Genomic DNA, 18,777 nt, shown 5'->3' on the forward strand with positions numbered 1-18,777 from the left:
CAGCCTGTCCAGGTGCCTCTGGATGGCAGCACAGCCCTCCGGAGTGTCGGCTGACCCATCTTGATGTCATCTGCAAACATTGTAATAATAAAAAACATTATAATAATAACATTATAATAATAAAACATTATAATAATAAAAAGGAATGTGAATTTCAAAAATGTATTTTTTGAAAGGAAAAATTATTGAATGAAAGTAAATTACCTTGCTTGGATGCTTCCAAACTCTGGAAGGATTGACCATACAAAACATGCTAAAATCTTAAAAACCAAAATTCTTTAAAATATATCTGTTTAGATTAGAATTTTCAGATCCTAAAGCCCAATATATAAAGTGAATGTATCTATTTTGATTAGAACAAATATAGGTAAGGACAATAAGTTTTTTGCTTCTGACAAATACACCTAGCGTATTTCAAATTATTACTAATTTTTGTTTGCACATAACCAGCGGAACTTTAAAAGAAAASAAATTACAGTATATATTCCCCTCATGCCACCCCAACTTAATAAAGCAAGGAAAACTGATTTAAGAAAGAATAGAGTCTGTCCCATCTGTTACTTGCTTAGGGTTAATCCAGTCCTTTGCATAAGACAGAGACTCAGCCTTCACTGGGCAAAAATCAACATTCTTAAATACTTCACCAGTATGGTTCTTATGCTTTTCTAACAGCAAGGTCCACCCCTTCTCTTCCTCATTCCTGGAATGAAAAGTGTGTCACTGATGTTTTTCTCTGTTACTTGGGCCAGGTGCTGGCATACTGACATATAATTATATGMAGAATCATAATGATTTCAACAGGACTGCTCCTGAAATACACCAATATTTAGAAGTAGGAAGAGTGGCAAAATACCAACCTYTCTGGGTAAAAAACACCAATGCTTGGAGGTCTCAACTGTGCATTGCCTTCCTGTCCATTTACACTCACAAAAACCTTATAACGGCTTCTCAAACCCTTACTGTGGCAAAGTGTGCGTAGCTTCTTGTTAGTCTGATTAGTCAGAGAAGAATTAATGCACCAGAAGCTCAGAAGCTGGAATACAGCATCATACTCTCCCTCTAGCAATGCAATGGTGCAATTAAGCTTGAGAGCTTTCATAGCTTATTGCAGGACTGTGTCAACAACCCACAACCATTGCACAATTAACCATTGGTTTGGTCAGAGGGCCAGCATCTTAGAGCAATTTAAGCAGTACATTATCCTCCGGTATCCTTATTCAGACTTCAGCCTGAAGTACTGCAGTGTGCCAACAGCTACTAAATACAGCTGGTTAGTGATTTCAGAGCTGAAGTCTAGACATACAACTAGGAAACGTCTTTCAAGTTCTTTGAACATCTTCCAAGCCAACAAAGTTTAGTTGGTTACAAAATATATTAAACAAAAATCTTATACTATGCAACTTTGCCCAAAACAGGTGCTTCAGTAATAGAGACATTCAAAGCTTTTTCTTTTTTGTTTCTGTAAACTGATGGAAGCCAGTTTTCCATCTCTTAAGTGCTGCTTAGATTTGTATGAATAGTGTAGCCAAAAAAAAAAAAAAAATCACTTGAGCTAAATTTTCTGAAAAGGTCTTAATTCTGGCAAATAAATAATTTCCCATGTGATTTCAACATTCCATAAGAATCATCATCATCTGATATAAAAAGGCAATTTGTGAGTATGATGTCCCTTTTTTGCATCTCCCCCTCAGTCTTCCTTTTTTCACCCCACTTTGAGGCTGGCACAAGCACGACTTTTGAATGAAGCAGACATTCTTTAGGATGTCCTGCCAAAAATAATGGAAAGCTTGATACAATGGAATGGTATAAATGGTACCTGAAATGCTTAGAAGCCCATAAAATTTAATGTTGCACAGCTCTCATATTTGGTGCCAACTACTGCAGCTGCTAAGACGTACTTGAGGAATCTGAGGTTTTTTTTTCTTTTTTCAGAGGTGTCCCTCAAACATCTGTCTTAAAGAAACTTAGTTTGCAGTATCAACAGTTACAACCTATAAAATGAGCCAGAAAAAAAGTCTCCCGTACATTCACAAAGGAGTGAAGATGATGACAAAGTGCTCCTAATATATTCCCTTGCAAAAAAATATTCTGGAATGGAAGCACAGCATCTCAAAAGCCTTTTAGCAACTTTTTAAAATGTGATACGTAACCCTGATTTGCTTATAGGAACAATGGGTGCAGCAGAATGCACAGAGGATCACAATGCCCTGCACAATGGGGATCTAAAAGGGCACACCATGTGTGCAGTCTCCCCTTGGTCAACCCCACGGAATCTGCACAAGATGATCTGTGAGAAAAGAGACACAGTCAGTCTGTCTATATCATCCCTTCCTCTTAATATTATCATCTATAGCACCCATTTCTCTTAATACTATCATAAAAAGACAAAAAGCTGGAGGTCATTTGGAGCTAAGGTCTCCAACTCCCATAATCAGAGAGTTGGAAGACTTGTAAATGCCTGAAAGAAAAGGTGTCTAAGAATGAGATTGCAAAGAGTGTACTGCTCCTCTTCAGACAAAGAAGTAATAATCAGGACCATATGGGAAAATGAGASAGAAACAAGAAGAGAAAGAAAGCAAGTAAAGGATTTCTCTCTCAAAACAAAATGAAGTTATGCAAACATCTGTAGATGCATTTTGACAATGCATTTTGACAATATTAAATGAAAATTTCCTATGGGTGTGTCTTATACAATTCATAATAGTTAGAATTATTGATACAAGTAGGGCGAGTATCTATGCATAGGAAGTCTATGAGAAATTAAGAAATTCATAATATCTTCTAGTGGAATTCCAGCAATAAAACAGGTTTCCAGCCTGCAATAACAATATAGTAATATGTCAAATCGATACTTTAAGAGCTGATATATTTAATAAATTAAATGCACTGGAAACTTCAAAACAGAACCCATCAAACCAGGTACTTTGCTAATAACATCTTTAATTATGATATGCAAAACAACTAGAGAACACAAAATAAACTTGTGGAATTCATAAATACTGTGGTCCTGAAAATTAAGAATCTCCCTGGCCTTCATTATTGTTTCTAAGAAATGAGTTCTACCCCTAGAAGTATATTAAACGCTAAGAGACTGCTTTCTTTTGCAAATATGTTGTTAATTCATACACATCACAAATTACTTCATTTGTTTTCTAAGAAAAATATTGCTAACTTTCAAACTCTCATGAAAAGTTAAAATTTATTCCAAATAAAATTGCAAGTACAATATCAACTTCTTGATAGTGACAGGTTATGCTAGAGTTATCTATCTATCTATCTATCTATCTATCTATCTATCTATCTATCTATCTATCTATCTATTTATTGGTTGATTGAAGAAGAAAAAAGGACATTTCTATAAATTAGTTAGCCACATTTTCCACAAAATATTTTTGTAATATTACCCAAGGAATTATGTGCATGAAAGGTCAAACTTGGCGGCAAGCTGGCTAACCTTAACAGATATGCTTCTCTCTTTTATATAACTGAATATAAAGTAAGAGCTGTAGGTTTGAAGAGGTGCTTGTGTTTACACTTTGTACATTCATCACCCAATAATACCACACTACATGTTAGTCACAAGCAAAGTTCAAGCTTTGCATGCAGAGYGTACACCTATGCACAATGCATATTCCTGCTACTACTGAGAAAGTATTTGAATTCCATATTACAAAATGACAACAACTTGTTAACATTTTTCCTACTGTTCAAAACAAGTGAAAAGAAACAAAAAATCATTATCCTTAAAACACAATGTTACCGTATTGTCAACTTCTGTATCCACAGGGCTACTTCAGTTATTCTTTTTTTCGTAGTCAAGACAGTCCACACTTAAGCTACCAAGCCTGAGCTCAAACTTACATCTGAATAGCACTGTGTGGCTATGGAATAGCACTCCAAGTACTCTTGAAGCCTTCATTAGCACAAGTTTAGAATGTCACATGGATAGATTTTTAAAGATTGCTGCCCTCTTTTCCATCTTCTAAAATAAATAAAAGACTTGAATATGTTTTCAGTAATACTTTGAGGTACACAGTGCACACATAAACTACTACAGAGCTGTCCCAGCTGTTGTACATGAAATCATTTAATAATCTTGCTGGGCAACTGATTTATCTATTTTGTTCCCAGTAGGCTATCTCTCCAGTGACAGATAACAAGCTACTAAATCCATATAGAGATTAAATGGTTGTCAGTTAACCCAAAAGGAATGTTTCTCAACTCACAGTTTTGCAGAGCCAGAATAGGAAACTTTGCAACATTAGAAAGAGAAGATTACTAGGTCCCTTTAAGACACACATGTAATTATTTCTAAATGTAGATGACCACTGATAGATGTTAAGTAACTCATTCTTACAAGTAAACGATCTGGTGTTACTTTAGAAAGAGTCAACACTTTTTAATGAGGTTTCTTTTTAATACACTTTTTAATAAGCTTTAATGAGCTTTGGTATGTGAAAGGAAAGAAAGAGAAGCACCTATGATTTTCATRGACTCATAGAATCCTTAAGGTTGGAAGGGACCTCTAGAGATCATCTAGTCCAACCTTCCTTCTCCAGCAGGGACACCCAGAGCACGGGGCACAGGGCGGCATCCAGGTGGGTTTGGAAGATCTCCAGAGAAGGAGACTCCACAACCTCCTTGGGCAGCCTGTGCCAGGGTTCTGTCACCCTCACTGTCAAGAAATTTGTCCTTAAGTTCCTGTGGAACTTTTAGTGCTTCCATTTGTGGCCGTTTCCTCTAGTCCTGTCACTGGCCACCACTGAAAAGAGGCTGCCCCCCTCCTCCTCCCTGCCTCCCTTGAGGTATTTATAGACACTGATCAGGTCCCCCCTCAGCCTCCTCTTCTCCAGGCTGAACAGGCCCAGCTCTCTCAGACTTGAGACTGAGATTGGGAAGAATGACAGATATCTGTGGATTCCTGTGGTGAAATGAAGGAACACCCAGAGGCTTCTACAAGCATTATGCATTACTGCTTTAGATGTATTTGAAGATAATTCATATGGTAATGGCAAAAAATAACAGCTAAAGGAGTACACCCTATAAAAGCATTCTCTATCAGATATTATATGAGACTATAACAAAACAGAATCTGGATCTTACATGATTTAATTCCATTTTAGACTAAATAAAACAATCTTTGACTTGAGAGAAAAAAAACTGGGAGTCTTTCTTCTCATATCATTTCATTTTCCTCTAGTTTTGAAATTAGGGAGCCACACTCGAATTTCATTTACGACAGGCAAAGTCTGTAACAATATAGACATGGAAAGGAGAATCACCTGCATTTTAAAACAGAAGAATTTCTATGTTTTAAGTGAACTCCATAAAATACCTCTGAATTAGTTTCTTTTGTACAAAATATGCAGCAGAATAAGATCATCCAGACAGACCTTTGTAATAGATTACAACTTCTTTGCATGTAAATTAAGCAACCACTTTAACCACAAGCCAGTAGACTTGTCATGTGTTTCTCCATTTCCCTCAGAGAAGAAAATGATGGGAATGTAGAAGCTTTTCGCTCCACTAGCTATGACARTTGCCTAATATTATGTGGTCACAAATGAGCACCCCTAAAAATTGTAGGTTATACTAATCTCTTAAGGTTGCACTTCACAGAAAGCTTTTTTTTTCAGAGTTGCCAAACATGTATTATTATTTYACATATTTATTCTGTAGAAACTAAAACTCCTTGATATCATAAGGAATTTACTATCACATCACTGCATAGACATWATTGTATTGTATTTCAGTGGGTTTTGTTCTGACAATAGTATACTCCCGAGATCTTTCACTCTTTATCCATATCCAAATAGAGCAAATCTAGAATTACAGATGTAGGAAACTCTAAGTAGAACCAGTTTGGTGGGACAGTTCAATGAGGCAGGCCTTTCTGTCTCATTTTCACACCAATATGTCACTTTCCTTATCCAAAAGATATATAGATCCTAAGAAAATAGACAAGCATGCCTCATATGTCTTTTCTTTTCTTTCCTTCCTTCCTTCCTTCCTTCCTTCCTTCCTTCCTTCCTTCCTTCCTTCCTTCCTTCCTTCCTTCCTTCCTTCCTTCCTTCCTTCCTTCCTTCNCCTTCCTTCCTTCCTTCCTTCCTTCCTTCCTTCCTTCCTTCCTTCCTGCCTTCCTCCCTCCCTCCCTCCCTGCCTCTTTCTAATACGTATTATCAGTCATGCAAAATCAATGATAACATAAAAGTATATTACTTTGGTAGAATGGAATAATATTAATTACAAAGATTTCCTTCCACCTACATCCTGAAAGATATTGTTTCTAGCAGGACCACTCTACAACAAAAATAAGTTGATATGAATTAACTTGCYGTAGTTTTACTGTGTATGATAAATTTCTATTTAACACTGTTTATAATTCAGGGTGAATGAAATGCATTTATTCCCTTTAGTAAGAAGAAATTATCGTCTCTGCATAAATCTTATTGAGTCAGAGAAGGTTATTATCTTCTGTATTTATTCTTCTATATTTATTATCTTTATTATCTTCTATATTTATTATCTGGGAATATGCTTCTCTGCTAGGATGTATAAAGGGAACAATTGCTATTAGTAATTACAGTTTCTAATAATTAATCCTTTCCTCTTTAAACAAAATAAAACAAAACAAAACTGAAGTGTGTAATGAGCACAGCAATTGATTCCCTTATATTAATATCATTAAAAAAAAAAAAAAAACTCAGCTTAAATTGCACAGAAAGAATTGCAAAAATTATCAGCTATCAAGCAGCATCTCTGATAAAATAGAAATAAAGCCTACCCCAGTTGTCATAGAACCATATTACTTGTGTCTATCTTACACACACCCACAGTGCATTTCTTGGATTACATAGCGTGGTCACTCTCATGAATCAGAAGTTATTGCACTCTGTTTAAAGTTTTAAATAGTTCAAGTCATAGACAGTGTAGAATCTCCTCTTTTCTTGTGCCAGACAACTACTCTAGCAGCCCAGAGAAGATTCTCATTCAGAAAGAGCAGCTGAAAAAACCTTCCCTCCCAGAAAATATTTCCTCTGGTCTTCAAGATGCTCTGTTATTAAACTTCTGGTGCTATATTAAAGCTGTCAAAGACTTCAGGCCAAGTTCACAATAGCATTACATTTATAGAAAGAAATCATAAAAATATAAGCAAATTTCATATTTTTTTCTACACCATTTGTTAGTATTAATGTTATTACCTTAAATCCARTTTTAGTACCAGTAGAGTAGAGCATAAAGGAAACAGATCTACTTGCTCCGTTACCACTTTCAGACACCTCACTCTCTGGCAATACATAAGGCAAAGATTKTGCAGCAGCAACTATAGCCAGGCTTATCCATGAAACACTCCGAGACATTCTGAAAGAAGAGTGGATAAGGAAAACAAAGACTCCAAAGGCCTAGATCAGGTCTTTGGAGTACGTACTACGGTACCTACTTCTACCCGTGGTGTATAGTCAGAGGCCAGGTTTCACAGAAGAAACAAATCTCACTCTGGCATCACAAGGCAGAATTCTTTCCTCAGTGACTTCACAACTCAGTTTCAATCACTTACTGCAGTATGAAAACATTACTTGAGATTTTTGAGTATGGACAACTGCAAATATTAATATGCCTTTTTTTTYCCCCTTGTTGAGTAAACTTCTACAGGGTGAAAATGTTTATATTTACATTAATTCTATTCCATTAGGTTAAAAAACATTGGTATGATATCCAGGTTCACCTAAGAGGTGACTTTGATTACTTTTCACTAATGCAACCTAATCCTTAACAAACTTTTATTATCAGTGACTTCTATCATTGCAAATACTGTTAKCAACCGTGTTAATGTAAAATGAAAATTTTATGGGTTTCTATAGTTTACAAGCATTAGTTTAATATTAATTCCTTACACATCTGATGACCTACCAAAATCTAGAAAAAAAAAAGAAAAGATGGAGGAGTATTAACTTTCAATAAAAAAAAAAGTTGCCACACCACCTCAGCTGTCAAAACTATACATTTTCTAATGTAATTACTAAAGACTAAAATCCTAATAGTGTACCCAGTTTAGTATTTCCCCTTGCCAACAAGCAGAACTTCTGGCTTACAAGTTCATTATTCCCTCTGTAAACCACAGCACACTTTGCTTTGGGTGTACAGCACAGTAACAAAACACCGGGCCTGGCTATTTCTGAAGGGGCCTTTATAGCTTATACTAAAACTTCATTAAGCTTTGTTACTTAGTCCCTAGGGAGCCCAACTTCACATTCTTAAACAATAAAATAGTGATAATATTAAATCACTAAATATGTTTTATTACAACAAAATATGTAACAGGAACTCGCACAAGAAATGAGTAATAAAGTTTAATTTAGTCTTATGAAACTTAAAATTACAAGTGTTCTTTTATTCTCAAGAGGCATAGTAAAAATCTATACTGCATTATAGATTCAGCAACTCTGAATCCCTAGCTACTTTGATTTACAACTTGCAATTTACTTTTCACTGCAAGGGCATATTTACATTATGCAGAGCATAGTGCACAGACTGAGTTAGTTCTGGCTTTGACCACTTTGTCCACACAGTGGGCAAAGCATTTTACTCATAAGCAGTTTACTATCTATCCACTTTCACTTTTCACATACAGGGCAATATTAAGCTATATTTCAAACTGTATGCAATTTCTCCCTTCTTTTACTGAAATTTCATGCCTAGTCTACATACTGCTTCTTATAAAGCATAACCCATGTGGAATTTGATTAGTTTGGTAAGGCAACACGTATTTAGTAGTGGATGAGATCCCTGATTCTCAAAATTTAGTTAGAACCTAATTTCCCTAATWAACTATAAAATTACATATTAGTCTATGAGAAAGAAAGAGTAAAGCTGATTCTGTATGCAAAATTAAAACTATYATTCTTACCTGTTTTTAGTAAAGGTACTTTGGCTTACATTAAAATGACAGATGTTATCCTAATTTCTTTCTGGAATCCCTGGTGGGAATTTTACCAGGATTTACTTGAATTAATAATGCAAACTCATTTGTCTCACAGGAGAAAATATGAAATATCATTAATATAGTCTCTACTTAGAGGTTATTCATCCTTTACTTAGAAATATTAAGCTACAAACTCTAAAAAGGAAATTGCCAGAAAAAAAAAAAAAAAAAGGAAGTATTATGGATATATGAAAATCAAAGTACAAATTGTAGACCATTTTTTTGAAGCTTGAATATGAGGATCTAACTTCTGATGTTTTTCTTTCCTCCTCCTCTCCCTTACRTAACTTCTGGAAGTTCCTTTTCAAAATTAAACATAATTTGCTATAGCATGTAATAAAGTTTTCAGTTACATGTTAAACATAACTAATTATTTGTTTTTGTTGTCTGTTTTTCATATAGTTTCAGTATTCTCAGGTAAGAAGGTAAGAGGTTTTAGCTGTGTACAGAATATGATTTCACAGCCCATAAATTCAACAGAGCTCTAATGGAGTATATGACTAAATAATATACTGAGAAATTTGTGAGGAACTAAATGTTGTTGTATTAAGAAAGTAGCCCATAGTGGAATAATTGACCAAGAAACAGTTTGCACTATGAAAAGAAGGAGTCCAGTTCACAACTAGCAATTAGTTTTGCAGCCATGATTTAGCCCTGCTGGTTCTCTAGGGACCAATATGAAAGCAAAACAACATGGGAAACTTTGGACTCTGTTATAGTCAAACACTTCTATACAAGTCTGCATGTTCTCGATTGAATACTTTTAAATAGCTTGGAATTTTAACAATAGTTTTCAGAGTATCCAGCTAGGAACATTATTCCCCTAGGGTGTGCATTTTGGGTCTAAAATTCCTTAAGCTTGTATGTTCTCACAAACAGAATTCTTCCCTTGTTTTCTGCTTAGCAAATTTGTCACTTGCTTTTGCAGAAAAACTCCACAGAACAGGTAAGCCAAACTAAATCAGAGCTGTTACTCACTGCCATGGAAACAATAACTTCTTCTTGACAGTAGCACTTAAACAATGTGTTTGGTTGTTCAATTCTATGTGCTCTTATAGACCATAGGTATAAGATTATCTAAGGAAATTAGTGTTAAAGTTATCTAAGAAAATTATCTCCTGGCCCAGAACATTTTATTGTATATTAGCATCTCAATCAATTTTATATATTACAATTGAGCAATCACAATGGTTAAATTTACAAAACAGATAAATGCCAAAGTGATTTTTAAACAGTCTGCTGACTCTATTTCTTTTTGTATTGATTCATGGGGCCACAGACAACACAAGCAAGACTGTTCTGCAGAATGTTTTGAATACTACTCCAGAAAAAGAACTCGATCCTAATTTAAATCTGCCTTGGTGCCACGTTCAGAATTCATAATCCTGCTGGAAAGTGCTTATATGCCCCTCAGCACACAGGAGAAGTTAAGAACAACAGAATGGGTGCATATCAACTTGAATATCTAATAAATAACATAGATTATAGTAAATACTGTGGGAATTAAAGGGAGAAAATGACAGTGCTCTCTCTCTCCTGCCTCTCTGACTTTAGGTGAGGTTGCAGTATCTTCGTCCTTTATAGTGCTCCTAATGTACACAGCAAGGATCACATCTGCTTTTTACCAACAYGGAGGAAGGTCACTGTTGCCAATGTGCTTCCTGAACAAGCATGCTAATCTGAAATACTGTATGACAAAGAGGCTTTAGTTCAAGTCTACTGTACTTAAAGAAACTGCAATCATATTAGTACACAGCAATTAGGATATTTATTGCAGAGGAAGATATAATTTTAGGCCCAAYTCAGACACATTCCAGTATCTAACTAATGTTAGTGTCATACACTTAGTTAATTACTGGAATAAGGATAACACTAAATSGCATGGAAAGTAGAAGGTATACTTTTCTGCCTTACCTTTAATTCAGAATTTCTATATTTCTTGATTGATAACCAAGAACATTTTGAAGAATCTCTCAAACTCTGCCTATGAACTGTTCGAGTACTAGCAACTAAACATAAGAAGAATGCCAAGAAGAAGTACTATGGAGTCAGAGATTAGATTATCATTTAATAAGTAAAAAATTGGGTTCTTACCTTTGCTACTGCTCATTTTTTAAAAAAACATAATAGATATTTGGAAAGAAAATGTCAGAAAGTCCTTGCCTCATCCATCCATAAAGATGCATGCAATGTATTATAATGGGTCTTCCTTTCTGTCTTCTCCTCCCTTAAAAACAGGAAATTATTCCTCATGCCTAGTTTAGACAATCCCAATTTAAGTCTCTTTCTTTTTAACTTGGAAAGGAGAATAAATTTCTCTCATTTGTATTTCAGACTTTTACATACTTAGAAATGTAACAAATGCCATTTTTCCTTGTACAAGAAAGTGTTTTAATAAAGTGGTTTAAAATCATAATTAAATTCTAAAATAGAACTGCTAATCATCCATTCCTGCTAACCTTTCTTTCATTCCATATGGTTGTTCTCATTCCATGGGCTCCATTATATTCACAGAGCAGCCAATGAACTCAATACCTCTTCCATATCCTAGGTCAGAAAACAATATTATAATTCACTTCAACATTAACCTTGGGGACCAGAATATGAACCATACTATGAGGTAGATTGCTTTCTTTCCAAGTCAAACTGTAATTTATATATATTGTTCAAGTATGACGATCTAGCTGCTGTATGCTTTCATCAGATTTGTCTTAAGTTAACCGTAGTGTCACCTCAGCTGTGGGTAAGGGAGCAAGGGAAAAAATACCTTATATTTTTTARTAAGCTTGCTTATTACATAGAGACAACTGTATAAAACTAACAGTAGCTATCACCGATTTCTTTCCCTGTTCATAAAATGGTGACAACAGTTTCATTAAATGTAATTTTTTATTCTTTTAAACTTTCATCCAGTTACGCAGAAACAAGAGCTAATTTGCAAAACACTCTTCTCTAATTCCTACTGCTATCTGAAGGGCTAGTTCATGTCGAGAGATGCATATGGTTTTATAAAAAAAAATAAATAAAAAGAGTTACTTACTTCACAGGTGATTATTGCCATTACATATCACTTAAACACTACCTATTCTTTTCCACATTGCATAGATAAAGTGATAGCGCATTAACACATACCTGTCAGTGTTTGTATTGCCTTTCTAGCATAGCTTTAAAGGTGAAAGTAGAGTCACTTCCAAACTTTTAACTGGAGCAACTTTAAAAGCTTCGCTGGAGATACTCCAAATGCWTACAGCTGTAACAAAGTAGAATTTAGTATCTGGCATTTTTCATTGCTTGGAGTGTATCAAGTTAGTTCAAAATGATGATGAGCTGATGCAATACTGCTCAACAAATATACATTATACTTTGCYCTGGACTCTCTCCAGCAGATCCACATCCCTATCGCAATGGGGAGCCCAGAACTGGACACAGTCTCCAGATGTGGCCTCMCCAGGGCTGAGTAGAGGGGGATGATCACCTCYCTCRACCTGCTRGAGACGCTYTTCTTAATSCACCCCAGGATCCCRTTGKCCTTCTTGGCCACCAGGACACACTGCTGCCTCATGGTCATCTTGTCATCCACCATGACACCCAGGTCCCTCTCTGYGGGRCTGCTCTCCAGCAGGTCCACCCCTAATCTGTACTGGTGTCCAGGGTTATTCCTCCCCAAGTGCAGGACCCTGCACTTRCCCYTGTTGAACCTCATGAGGTTTCTCACTGCCCAGTCGTCCAGTCTGTCCAGGTCCCTCTGGATGGCAGCACAGCCCTCAGGGCTAKCAGCTACTCCTCCCAGTTTGGCATCATCAGCAAACTTKCTGAGGAAGCACTCCAGCCCTTCATCCARGTCATTGATGAATAAATTGATCAGGACTGGGCCGAGGACTGACCCCTGCGGACAGCGCTAACTATAGGCTTCCAACTGGACTCAGTGCCACTGATCGTCCTCTGAGCCCTGCCATCCAGCCAGTTCTCAATCCACCTCACCATCCACTCATCTATCCCACACTTCTGGAGCTTGCCCAGGAGGATGCTGTGAGGGACRGTGTCAAAAGCCTTGCTGAAGTCTAGATAGATGACATCCACCGCTCTGCCCTCATCTATCCAGSTAGTTGCTCCTTCATAGAAGGTGATCAGGTTAGTCAAGCAGGATTTCCCCTTGGTGAATCCATGCTGGCTACTCCTGAGYACCTTCTTCTCCTCCATGTGTCTGGAGACAGCAGCCAGGATGAGCTGTTCCATCACTTTTCCATGGACGGAGGTGAGACTGACTGCCCCGTAGTTGCCTGGGTCCTTCTTCTTGCCCTTTTTGAACACTGAAGTGAYGTTGGTTTCTTCCAGTCCTCTGGCACCTTCTCCATTCTCCAGGACATTTTGAAGATGATGGTGAGTGGCTTAGCTGTAACATCCGCCAGTTCACGCAGCACTCTGGGGTGCATCCCATCAGGGCCCACGGATTTGTGGGTGTCGAGTTTCCCTAATTGCTCCCTGATGCAATCTTCCTCTACCCAGGGCAAGTCTTCCCCTCTCCAGACTTCTTCTGTTGTCACTAGGGCCTGGGATTCCAGAGGGATGCCCTTGGCAAACACTGAAGCAAACAAGGTATGCAGCAACTCTGCTTTCTCTGTCTTTCATAACCAGGACACCCATCTTGCCCACCAGCAGACCCACATTTTCCCCAAACTTCCTTTTGCCATTGACATATTTGAAGAAGCTATTCTTACTCCTTTTAACACCCCTTGCCACATTTTGTTCCAAATGTGCCTTAGTTTTCCCTGCATTCCCTGACAACTTTCCTGTATTTATCCTGAAGCCTGTCTTTTTTTTCCACATTCTGTATACTGCCTTCTTCTGTTTGAGTTTTGCCAGGAGCATCTTGCTCATCCATGCCTGCATGCCGTCTGCCCCACCTCCTGATTTCTTACTTAAAGGAATGCACTGATCCTGACAGTGGAGAAGTCCTGCTTGAATACTGACCCTCTTGGGCCCCCCTTCCTTCTAATACTTCCTTGCCCACCCCTTCCTAATCCCCTTCCATGGGATTTTTCAAAGTAGGAGAATTTTTGACAACACAAGATAAAATTTACACAATTTATTGTATATTTATACACATTCTTACAAATTTATAAAATTTGCACCATTTTCAAAATTGCATATAGGTTCAGAAAATGAGAAAAATAATAGATTGGCTGCTATTGTCATTCCACTAGTAGGAGTACCTAGTAGGAATGCCCTTTAAGACAGGATATTTTATTATAATATCATTGCCATACATAACTTTTTTATCTCTGGTAAATATAAATATTTTTCTTTTTCCCTAAGCCCACAAGAGTTACAGAATTTATGTATATGTCAAACTTGTTAGAACAAAAATTCATTATGTATGACTAGACAAATGCTGTTTTTCTTATTTTGATTATGTTTGATGATAAAAACAAAGCTTCAGAGAATCTCCTTCACTTAGCTTGTTTTTAAGAGAAGGCAGAATAATTACAGTGTTTGTCTGGGAAAATACAGTTAATTGTTTTTAAAAAGACCAACAACAAAACCCAAGCTCCTCTTCTTTCTGCATGTAGGGAACACTCTGAATTCTAATTTCATTCAGACATTATATGGATACTGAGTTCAGTGGGAGTACTTTTGACTTACAGATCAGCAACATCAGATTCAGTTTTAACATCAGTATTTATTTCTCATGTTCTACTTAAATCTTTAATATCCATCCATTTTCCATTTCAAGACTAAATTATGGTCATTATTTAAATTTTTACTTTTTAAGATATAAAGGGATCTTTTTAAGTTGTGCTGTTTCAATGTGATTCTCTCTTTGTGACATAAGACATTCTTCCATTTTGCTGTTACTCTCTTCCTTTTTCTACTTTAAGAATATACAAAATACAGATAAGCAAAGGTACATGAAGCATTTAAACAACGCTGCAAAATAAAGATGGTCCAAAAGCATAAATAAAAGCAGTGATATCCAGTTCATTTTCTTTCTGTCTATAATACTCTAAGTTTTCTGTTTTCTTGTGGAGTTGTAGCTCCATCTCTTAATATGTTAGTTACACTTCTCGAATATTCTTACAGAAGGCTGGGAGAATTATTTTTGTGAGGAGGTATGGAAGCTGACAAAMCATAACCCCCTATCACTACTTATCAAGCAACAGATACATGACTTTATTTTTGTTAATTCTTATGAGACTTATATTTAGGCATATGCAGTAGGCTAGTTGTAAACTCCACAATTAACATGATCACCTCCACTTCCTTTAACTCTTCCTCTTCCCCTCCACACAGATAATAAAGTTCTTACTTCTGAATCAAAGAAACCTTAGAAAACCAGCACTTAAGCATCACTATCCCTAACTGCACAAGAAAACATTTATAACCAGATTTGACAAAAAAATTGACAAAATTTGACAAAAAAAAMCCCAATACCTAGTCATGGATTATGTTGAGTTGCATACGTGAAGTAAAATCATAGCTGTGTTCATCTTTTAAAACTTTGCCTGTTAAAAGATGACATTATATAATGCTTCTGTTTTTGCTCTTATAAAGAAGCAGTCGAAAGAAATTCATTAGTGGTTGTATAAACAAAAAATATTTGTTTTGCAGAGTCAGTGCAGAGTCCTTGTAAGGTTCTGCTTAGAAACACCTGGCTCTTTGTGGCAGGCCTCAAAGACTTTTGAGAGGGGAGGAAGAAAAGAGAAAGAAAAGGGCTGTTTCTGGATGCCTATCAGAGGTCCCTAGAGTTCTTCAGGCTTAGTGGTCTGTGGGTTAAAAATGTCCACTCTCTGCAGAGATTGACTGTGCTGTACTTCTGACATGTTTTGAACCCCTGAGAGCACAGAAGCCAAGTTTGAGACCTGGAAAGAAAAATGTCCTTCTTAAAATTATAGTAAAAGCTGAAAAGGTGTTTCATAGCAGAATTTGAGTGGAAGGCAGCTTTCCACCAGGAAGTATAGCATTTACACGTAAATTTCTCTCATATCTATAAAAATATTCCTTCACTAAAAGAGATTTCCCTCATATTTTACACAGTATCTGCTTCTAAAGAAGTGCAAGACTTAACCATTATCAGGGATTTTTTTTCTACATAGTGAAAGTGGAACAGCCTGTTATCTGTTTGGTTTCTGTAAACTGTGTGAGGGTACTTGTAGATTACACTAAGATAAGCAATCATTGAAACCACAGACTCAGATCAAATTTCTGAGCGTTTATCACTATCAACTGCTTGCTTTCAAAGAGAATATATTGTCCCCCTCCAAAAAAAGGAGGAGAAAAAAAAAAAGAGGAAAAAGCTTGCAGTGAATTACTTAGATCATGTATTGCATAATGCAATAAAATATTCCATAGGAAAATCACTGTTTGATAGAAAATTTTTACTCAACTTTTCTCACCCTTAATTGCCAAATGAGTTGCAAACTACAGATAATGTTGAATTTTGCCATTTATTATTGCAGAAGTCACCAAGACATTTGAAGAGAACATGAGATCTTCCAGACATGGTTTAACTACAGTACTACAATTTTTGCTTCAAGTATGACAAAAATGGCACCACTAATTATTAATATTAATGGTAATATTGTTAATAAAGTGTAATTCACTAATGTTATTATTAATAAAATAACAATAACATATAGCATATAACATAATAACTAATGTTATTAATATAGCTCTAGAATGAGAAGTTTAAAAGGTGATTTCAATTCATTTAAAAATTAATATATGCAGCTGCATTGTATGAATGTATTTTCTAGGCCTTCCCAGGAACTAGAGAAGTTATCAATGAGATTAATAGTGCTATTGMGGAGAAAAATAGTCAAGTGAAATACTGACATCTCAGCATAATTAATGCAATTAAGTATTCTTTTTTTTTCARCATGTAGCATATTACATAACACAACACCATACAGCCGGGCTGGGATCCAGTAAATTCTGTGAAGAATATTAATATGAATTCATTACAGTTTTATTTCTTAGGATTCTCTATTAATATTTCTGCATATGTACTGCCAAAAATCTTGTATTTAACGAATGATTAAAATCATTTTCCATAGTCTGTTCTGCTATCTTTGAATGAATATTATAAGTCTGTAATATCTCAACAAATACAAGGCATATAAAGTCTGCAATTTCAAGCCAAAATGTCTTCACAGGTAGATCTGAGGAATATTTTATTATAATTTAGTAACAGTCAAATTATTATATTATTGCACCTACTCTCAGTAATCATCACCTTTTCTGCAATACTTATATCTCAGGAATAATATAATAATTTAGAAATGTGTACCTTTTTAGTTTATAGTTTCTTAATAATCTCTTTCTTTCCTCTTATTTGAAACTAGATCATTTACCACTATAATCAAAAACTGAAAAAGAAATCMATCCATATTTTTCCTCAACTGCAGATGCCCAACCTCTAACTAAAAAAGAAAAAAAGTAATCTAAATCTCAGAAAACTTCTCAAAATAAAGTACCTCACAAAGAGAAGTGAAGAAATCAAATTCCTTACTTTGAGATATAATATTTTATCACAACGATATAATTTGTCACTAATATTTTTGGTGATTTCTATGAATTTTTGGAAAGATTTTCAAGAATCTAGAACAAATTTTAAAATGCTTATTTTCACAGAATGTTCAAGGTTGGAAGGGACCTCTAGAGATCATCTAGTCCAACCCCCTGTTCCAGCAGGGACACCCAGAGCACAGGGCAGAGGGCGACATCCAGGCGGGTTTGGAAGATCTCCAGACAAGGAGACTCCACAGCCTCCYTGGGCAGCCTGTGCCAGGGCTCTGTCACCCTCACAGTGAAGAAGTTCCTCTTCACCTGGAGATGGAACTTCCGGTGTTTCAATTTGTACCCAGTTCCCCTGGTATCACTGGCCATCACTGAGAAGAATTTGGCCCCTTCTTCTGGGCTAACCAGGCCCAGCTAACTTAGTCTTTCCTCATACAAGAGATGCTGCAGTCCCTTAATCATCTTCGTTGCTCTCTGCTGGACCCTCTCTAGAACTTCCATGCGCTTCTTATCCTGGGGAGCCCAGAACTGCCCCCAACACTCCAGGTGCAGCCTCACCAGAGTTGAGCAGAGGGGCAGGATCCCCTCCCTCCCCCTGCTGCCAACATCCTCCTGATGCAGCCAGGATCCCATTGGCCTTCTTGGCCACRAGGGCACTGCTGCCTCATGGGTAACGTGGTGTCCACCAGGACTCCCAGGTGCCTCTCCGTGGAGCTGCTCTCCAGCAGGTCGAGCCCTAATCTGTCCTGGTGCCTGGGGTTATTCCTSWCCAGGTGCAGGACCCTGCACTTACCCTTATTGAACCTCATGAGGTTCCTCTCTGCCCAAGTCTCCAACCTGTCCAGGTCCCTCTGAATGGCAGCACAGCCCTCTGGAGTGTCGACCTCTCCATCCAGTTTTGTATTATCTGCAAACTTGCTCAGAGTGCAATCTCTGCCCTCATCCAAGGCATTGATAAACAGGTTGAACAGTACTGGGCCCATATTTATTAAAGATACTTTTTGCTATCTGGACATGTGAAAACTAATGTGTTATTTCAACACATTTTATGGTGAACATTTTTTGATTATGAGTTGAGGTTTAAGAAAGCTATTTTTTATTTCCTTAAATGGAATATTTTCTTTTGAAAATAAAATTCTGAGAAATAAATATGCTAAATCTTGCTTTATAAAAATGTAATAACAGTCTCATCCTACTTTTCCAAAAACACTGCAGATGGCAACATTCACTAGACATGCTGCTAAGACTGCTATCCTGTCAGTAGCCTTGTTTTACTG

This window comes from Nothoprocta perdicaria, unplaced genomic scaffold (assembly GCF_003342845.1).
Source record: "Nothoprocta perdicaria isolate Ctin4 unplaced genomic scaffold, notPer1 scaffold_45, whole genome shotgun sequence".
In the NCBI taxonomy this organism is placed as follows: Eukaryota; Metazoa; Chordata; class Aves; order Tinamiformes; family Tinamidae; genus Nothoprocta; species Nothoprocta perdicaria.